The sequence below is a fragment of the Nestor notabilis genome, unplaced genomic scaffold (assembly GCF_000696875.1).
Source record: "Nestor notabilis isolate BGI_N333 unplaced genomic scaffold, ASM69687v1 scaffold7144, whole genome shotgun sequence".
In the NCBI taxonomy this organism is placed as follows: Eukaryota; Metazoa; Chordata; class Aves; order Psittaciformes; family Psittacidae; genus Nestor; species Nestor notabilis.
This window is the reverse complement of record NW_009925974.1, coordinates 28,674-36,140: the sequence shown is the minus strand read 5'-3', so window position 1 is coordinate 36,140 and position 7,467 is coordinate 28,674.

The following is a 7,467-nucleotide window of genomic DNA, read 5'->3' as shown; positions in this document are numbered from 1 at the left end:
CCTACCAAGCCTGAGCATCTGCTCATGTGTGAGGACTGGGGTCTTCTCTGTCCCCAGCTCTAGTTCTGGCTGTACGCAAGTCACAACTGTGCAGTTGTCCAGTTTCATCCCTCCAGAGGAATGAGTTGTTTTGCCAGACCAATCTCTTCTTCCTCAGGGAATTTGCTTTTCTTCTGAAGAAATGTAGCTATTAACTGTAAAATCTTTCCTGCCCCCTTTCCTCGCTAAATTGAGAGTTAAAAAGGAGATGCTCTATGAGAACTCTGGGTTTCCTTATTTTCTGTTGCTCTCAAGTCTTGCAGCTTCTTCTGGTGTCACTGTCTTTGGCATCGCCCTTCCCCAGATCTCCCCAACCCGCTGTATTGACAGCTTACCATCATCACTGAAAGAAAAAGATCTAGTGCAAACACGGACCTCCCTGGAGAAGCTGAAGAAGTGAGCATATGCCCTGCAAAAGGTTGGTCCAAGGGAAGGAGTAATTCAGTTGTGTCTGCATGAAGTGACTGTATCCTTCTTTTATTGGTGCTCTGTTTCTCAGGAGGGTCTGTTGAAAGTGGTACCACTGGAGGTGCCACCGAGGGCACCAGCTCCCTGGGGATGCAGGAGTTCAGCCCGGTGAGCCTGGCTGGGATGGTACCAGCTCACACAGCCCGGCTTTGCTCCTGGACATCTCCAAGAAACAACTGAGACCCTTTTTGAGAACCTTTGGTGACTGGCACAGTCATTTACAATAACTGGCTTTTTGCTGACTCTCAGGAAGGTTAATCCCACCTTTGTTTCTATGACATGGTGAAAGCAAAGGCAGATTTTGGGCTTTAACCAGTCACGTTTTGTTCTGACACGCGAGGCTGCAGAGCTGTTCAGTTTAAAAAGGCTGTGACTGCATTTTAAAGCAAGGTTGAGCGACTTGGTCCTTGCGTCTCATTAAATCAAGCTAGATCTTGTTAATGACAAAGCACCAGCAGTATACAGAACTAATGTTTTTGTTTATTTGGAGTTTGAAGGTGTTACTATAGTCACTTACAGACATCAGTGTGTAGCGCGCACAGCAGAGGTTGAAGTACAGCTCACGGGATATGACTCCTACCCACACTGTGACGTTTTGGAGACAATCAGGAAAAGAATGTCAGCTGGGGGGAACTCTTAAACACGCCTTTCCTTTCAGAGGAAGCTTTTTTCGTGGTTTATTACGTCAGAATTAACAACAATGGAAAAAAGCAAACATGGGCAGTGTTTGTCATCCCAAACTGCTAATTCACTGTTGATAGGTGAGTGTGGCAGGGATCAAGGTGTGCACGGAGCAGGGAACCATGCCCTTCTTGGTGGGACAGGAGAGGAAGGCTCCAGAGCTGCAGGAGGGAACCGATGCTGTGTGATCCAGTTCATAGGCTTTGCAGCATCCTTCCTCTGCCATGTCCGATGTGCTTCTCATTCAGCAATTCCTGTAGGCAGAACAAATGTAAGAAATTAATTTCTCATGGAAAAGAGGGGTTCTTTTTTGCTTATTGTTTTATGAAAGGTTTATGAACTCCGTGGTTGAGGTTTTCGGCTATTTATTTACTGCCTCTTTTCCCTTGCCAGAGGAAATTAGTGTGCTTTGGGCTGGGAAAAATGACGACTGTGAAGCAGCTCCGTTGCACGGAGTCATGTTGGGATGAGTTTCCTGACGGCAGCTTGGGGCGCAGGGGAGAGTTACGGACTCTTGTGTTTCCTATTGCCTTTGACTCCCTGCCAAATTCCTCTGCCATCCCGGCACTGTAGCAGTTAACTTGAGTCACGCTTAACAAGCTTGGACAGTTAATACTTTCAAGAGCTGCTCTGCATTTGTTCCTGCTTAGTTTTTTCAGCAGAGACAGCTGCAGCCGGCGAGATTTGCAGAAGAATGAAATGGCCTAAAAAAGTGGTGATGAAACACTGTTATCTTTGTTTTATGCTTTTAGCCACCAGTGGATTGTGGGCTCTGCTTAGCTGAGAAATAACCTGGTCCCTTGCAAACCGCGGCTGTGTTGTGCACCAGTTTTCAAGGGGCTCTGTGTTTGGGCTGATAAATGACTGGCAGCCCTTTAAATGAAGAGAGACAGAGGGCCATTATTTTGCTAATGCCACGCATTTAGGAATGTTGCTGCTTCAGATATGGAGCTTTGGAGGCTGCTGCTTGAACCCCTTATGCTCTGGGGTCTGGTGGTTTGTAGGGAGTCGGTGGCTGGCACCCTGGGTGACACCAGGCGTTTGTGGCCTTGCCTTGCAGGTGCTCCACCCTGCAGTTAGGACCCTGGTCTGCTCCTGCCCACTGCTGCTGCCAGCTCCTGCGCCTCCTTTGGGCAAGCTAACTTGTGGTGGGGTTTTTATGGCCTCAAGGAGTTATTTTAGACATAAGGTGGGTGTCTCAAGAGGTCCTTTCAGTCCCTGCACGCTCTTGCTGAGGTGGCTGCTTGGTCACTAGGTGCCAGTGGATGGGTTTTCCTTTTTCAGGTTTCTTTTCTGTTCCTGTCTTCCCAGTCGTCGCTCACAGACATAACTCAGAAACCTCTGTAAATGTTTTCTCCTTGTTGCTCAGTGTTCCCTCGGGTAGCACGTGAACATCTCTGGGCCTGGTGTAAATGAGCCTCTGGCACTTGGTGGTTTGTTTTACTCCATCGTGGCTGCTGTGGGCTCTTTCTTTCCTTCAATAGAGATGGCACAAAAACTGTTCTTGTTCCCTCCTGTATGGTGGAAGCTCTGCGCCCTGTAACACTGCAGTGTGTCTGTGGCCATGCAATGCCTCACACGGTTTCACTGAGCCCACGGTGATCTCTCCATGTACAGGAACGATGCAGATGAGCTGGCTGCGGAGTTAACTAACGCTGCAGAGTTGTGTTCCTCACCCAGCGTGAGTGATGTGGGCTGCTGCCAGGGTGGTGGAGCAGTTGCTGGCTCTATGTGGAGGGGCAGCTTCTCCAGAACAGCTTTGATTGTGGAACCTCCTGTTCCTGGGCTGTTCCCCTTGGCACTGACCAGACAAGGCAGCAGCTGCAGGGTCCTCAGCTGCAAGGGCTTCTTGGCAATGCTGGGAGGAATCCCTGAAATCAGTAGTGGTAATATAGGAGGCTGTAAAGAGTAAATCTCAGTCCTGAAGCAGCTGAGCACCAAGCCAGATAAATCAGGACCTTTGTCAGTAATTCCTAGAATGACAGAGAGGACAGCGGGTGTTGCTCTGTCCTTCAAATAGCAGGGATTTTATCTGTGTGACATTACTTGCTTTGGCACAGGGAGAGCACTTGGCGTGTGCTGCTTCTACAGGGCTCTGGGCTTTTGCCATTCATCCTTTCAGCAGGTGCATCTTCTCCACCTCTGCATGATGCTCTTGGCCCTGGCACTGCCTTGTCAGGATTGGGATATATTGCCCTGCTTAGTTCTGATTTACTTCTGTTTGGTGGCTGGTGAGAGGTGTGGGGGACTGGAAGGTCTGTGCAAACAGGAACAAGCCATGTTCAGCTTTCAGTTTTGTCAGTGGGTAGCCCTGTGGTGCTGGGGGTTCATCAGGAAGGCAGGAGACTCATGCATGGGTTTTGGCTCCATCCCTTCCTCTTGCCACATGTCCCCTGATAAAAACAGGAACAGCTCAGGCCTAATTTTAGGGTTACATTAACTATGGGAGGCTCTTGGGTGCTTTGGGTCCCATCTTGGGCAGATCCTGTATGACTCAGTGCCAGCACATGCTCTCAGAGGTTGATAGAGCCCATCTCTCTTCTGGCTGGAAGCATGTGTCTTAGCTTGGTGTGTTCCAAAAAGACATAAGGAGAAAGCAGGTGTGTGACCTTGGATACCTCATGGCAGAGATTTGCGTGCCCGAAAGGATCAGCTGGTGCAGCCTCACGTGAGTGCCCACTGCTCCCTTTGGTGGCCATGTACTGCAGTGAGCTCATAGAGCTGTGCTTACAGTGTATCTGCCTGTGCAAATGCTCCTGAAACCAGGGGCATCACCTCTGGGGGCCGTGGAAAGGCATCAGGCTGCTGCCCTGGGGCTGAGCTCAGGGTGCCTCAGTGTGGCAGGGGACAGGATACATCCCAGATGTGATGGTCAGTTGTTGCTGAACTCACAGCTTTTCCATAGCACCTTCACCTAAGCGTCTGTGAAGTATTTCCTCTCTAGTATATTGCTAAAATTGAGGTTTTCCCCCGTAAGTCCCATGTTGGGGACAAAGCCTGGTTACGAGTGTGTTGAGGAGGGATGCAGTCACCACCAGAGTGCATCACCTCTGGTATCGCTTGGAATCCCCAATGCAATGGACCTGACCATGTGTCCTGGGATTGATGCAGACCGTGGCTGTGCAGGTGACAGGGCAGCATCGAGCTGGCCAGGCCTCAGCTCCCCTCCAGCACACTCCATGCCCCTGGGTGGGATCATCTGGCTGGCACTGAGCCTGTCCCGCAGCTGCCTCCCCTGCAGCAGCTGGGATTTGGATGGGGCTGTGGATCCATGCAGCACGTTTTGGAAGGAGAGAAAGGGGATGAAATCTGCCAGTACATTTTTTTTTCCTTCTTCTGAAACTCATTCTCAAAAGCTCAGCCCTTAAAAGGAAAAACAACTCTGCTGAAGCCTTCACTGAGCTTTAGGAGGTGCCGCTGCGTCTGGGGCAAAGCAGAGCTTTAGGGAGGCTGCTTAAGGATTGGGGGTTTGGGCTGTACTCTGACAGGCAAAACAAAAACTCCAGCCATGGAGGCAGGAGAGATCCAGGGATGCCATGGCAGCAGCTCCAGGGCTGGACCACTTGTCGAGGCGGGGAAACTAGCTCATCGCTCTGTTGTGGCTGGGGCTCAAGCTCGACAAGGGATTTTGTTCCCCAGTCATGGAAAACCTCCGGGTGGGCTGGGACAGACATGCAGGACAGTCTGGCCAGCTCGGGGACCCTTACAAAGAGCAGAGGGAAGCAGAAGAAGAGATGAACACATCTCTGGTACCTGAACTCCTCCTGCTCTGTTGGTGCCCGTCTTGCACGTGCTTTATGCTCTGTTGTGAAGCCATGAAAATGGGGATGTTTCCTGCCCCTTGTTTTAACCTGTGTCACACAACTCTGGTCCTGTGGAGGATGGATGGAGGATGGGGTGGGGATGAGCAGCAGTTCAGGTCCTTCTGTCTTCCCCTCCCTGTGTGACTGAGTGACTCTAGCACTTGCCTGGGAGTGATTGCAGGATCTTGAATGAATCTGCTGTTAATTTTGGTGCTGCCCTGACCTGCTCCTGTGGGATGAACTGCCCCATTGCCATCAGTTCTGCTCTGGAGCTGAGGTGAATTGGGAGACTCACGGTGGCAAGATGGGAGGGCTGGGGCATGATCTGGGAATGTCTGGGGAAGAAGCAAGACCTGACAGAGTTTGAGCAACCAAGAAGCCACCAAGTTTCTCATCCAACCTATCTTCCTTTGAAAATACCACTTAGCAGAAGGCTTGGGGCTTTGGCTGGTGTTTGGTTTTGTAATTAAAACCACCAAAGTAATGAGATGCTTTCCATGATAGGACCTTTTCCAGGCTCTCTCCTACCTCTGACCCACCCCAGTCATGGTGCTGTGCCCTGTTCTGTCTGGGATGTGTTGCTGGGCTGGTCTCAGCTTTCAGAGCCTGTTCTGCTCTTGCTGGAGTTGAGCATCTGTGCTCAGGCTTTGAGCAACTGCAGCCATTTGTTCTATATTTTCACTGTCTGGTCTGTCTCCTGTGAAGCAGAGGTTGGTTTGTTTGCATAACGCTTATTTTCGGAAGCAGGAGAGTTTTAGGAACAGGCTGACATTATATTTATTTTAGTTCCTCTGTAATTTTTGATAGAAGCATGCATGTGTATTCAGAAGAAGTTCATATATATATGTATTTTATATATATATATATACATATATATATATATGGGGGGGAGGGGGAAGGAGAGGGTTGTTTTGGGTACTTTCCATTCTCCCCAGGATCTAAATTGCAGCTTTTCTGAGACACTTCCAGCTGAGAGAAGGCAGTGAATAAACCCCAAATTGACTAAGTCAGCTGGTGGAGCATCACCACAAGGAGCTGGTGCTAGAGATCTTCTTGAGACCTCCACAGCTCCAGGTTTCAGATGAGTTTTACAGCCTTGTCCAGGTTCTGATGTGCAAATCTGAGTGACTTAGAGCCATCCAGGGGTCTCACTTGATTGCTCAGTGTCTGCGCAGAAGGAGGTTTTTCTAAGGGGTACCTGTCTGACAACCCACCCAGAGTGCTGGGGTGCTGTGCTGGAGTGGCTTTAGCTAAAGAGAAGCTATTCTGTGATGCCCATCATTACAGAATCACAGATGACCACTGATGATGGGATCCTCCCCGTCCTGGAGCCCTTCCACCTTTTGGAGCTTCACAGAGGCTTCAGCAGCCCTGGCTTGGAGCCATAGGCAAAGAAATGCAGCTCCTTGTGCAAGGATACAGCAAGGTGGCTGCCCTGCACAGAGCCTTGTATCAGTACCTTGTCCCTGCAGGGTATGGAGATGATGTAAAGGGAAGCATCAACGGTCATAAAGGTTATGTTGGCCTATGGCCCCTCAAGTTCTTCAGTCTCCTGCTGTCCAGGAGGGCCTCGATCCTCTGAGTGCAGCTATCCTTCTGTAATACCAAACAGGAGACCATACACTGGCTGCATTCAGACTCCCATTTCCTGGAGGAAGAGCTGAATTTCTTTGTGTTGGGGCCACCTTTGAGCATGCTGCAGAGTGCCTTTGAGGGCATTAGCCTTCAGAAAGCCCATTTGGTATGGAGTTGTGTTTGGCCAAGAAGGACTTGATACTGCCCCAGCTCTCTGCAGGGTTCATCCCGAAGAAGGGAAGTGTGGGAAGGAGGTGGGATCTTGGCTCAGAGCACAGAAGTCTAAGAATTACAGGACAGGGAAGTGAAGTGGGGGGTGATCAAGCTGTATGAGCTCTCCTTGTAGCCACGCAGAGGGATTTGCTCGCAGCCTGGTGTGAAGCTCCCGAAGGCAGGGATTTCCCATGGCTTCCCTTGGGGCTCTCTTGCCCTTGGCAGATGAGTGCCTCCTCGAGCTGGTGCTGAGCAGTGAGCATAGGTAATGAGTGGAGAGGGCTGGGCAGTCGTATTGTGCTGGCCTTGAGCAGACAGCTCCAGCTGAGAAAACATCCCTCTACTATTCTTATCTTTGGACAGCCTTACGAAGAGCTTGTGGTGTCCAGGGACTGTGTGGGCTGTGGTGATGGTGGCAAGAAAATCAGCTTCCCTGTGGAGCAGTGGCTGTTCAGCTTCTTGGGGTTTCTCAGCTCTTCTTCCAAGTGACTCTTCTCTATCTTCTCCCTCTCATTTCTAGTCCTGCTCCCTTCTCTTTAGCTGAAACAGTTTTATTATTTCCTGGACCTCATGCTAACATTCATAATCTTTGTGAGAAGCTCTCCTCAGGAGATGCTAGCAGGATGCTCTCTTGGGCTGAAATACCCTTGTTTAAAAAAATATTATTACTGTGATTTGTAATTCCCAG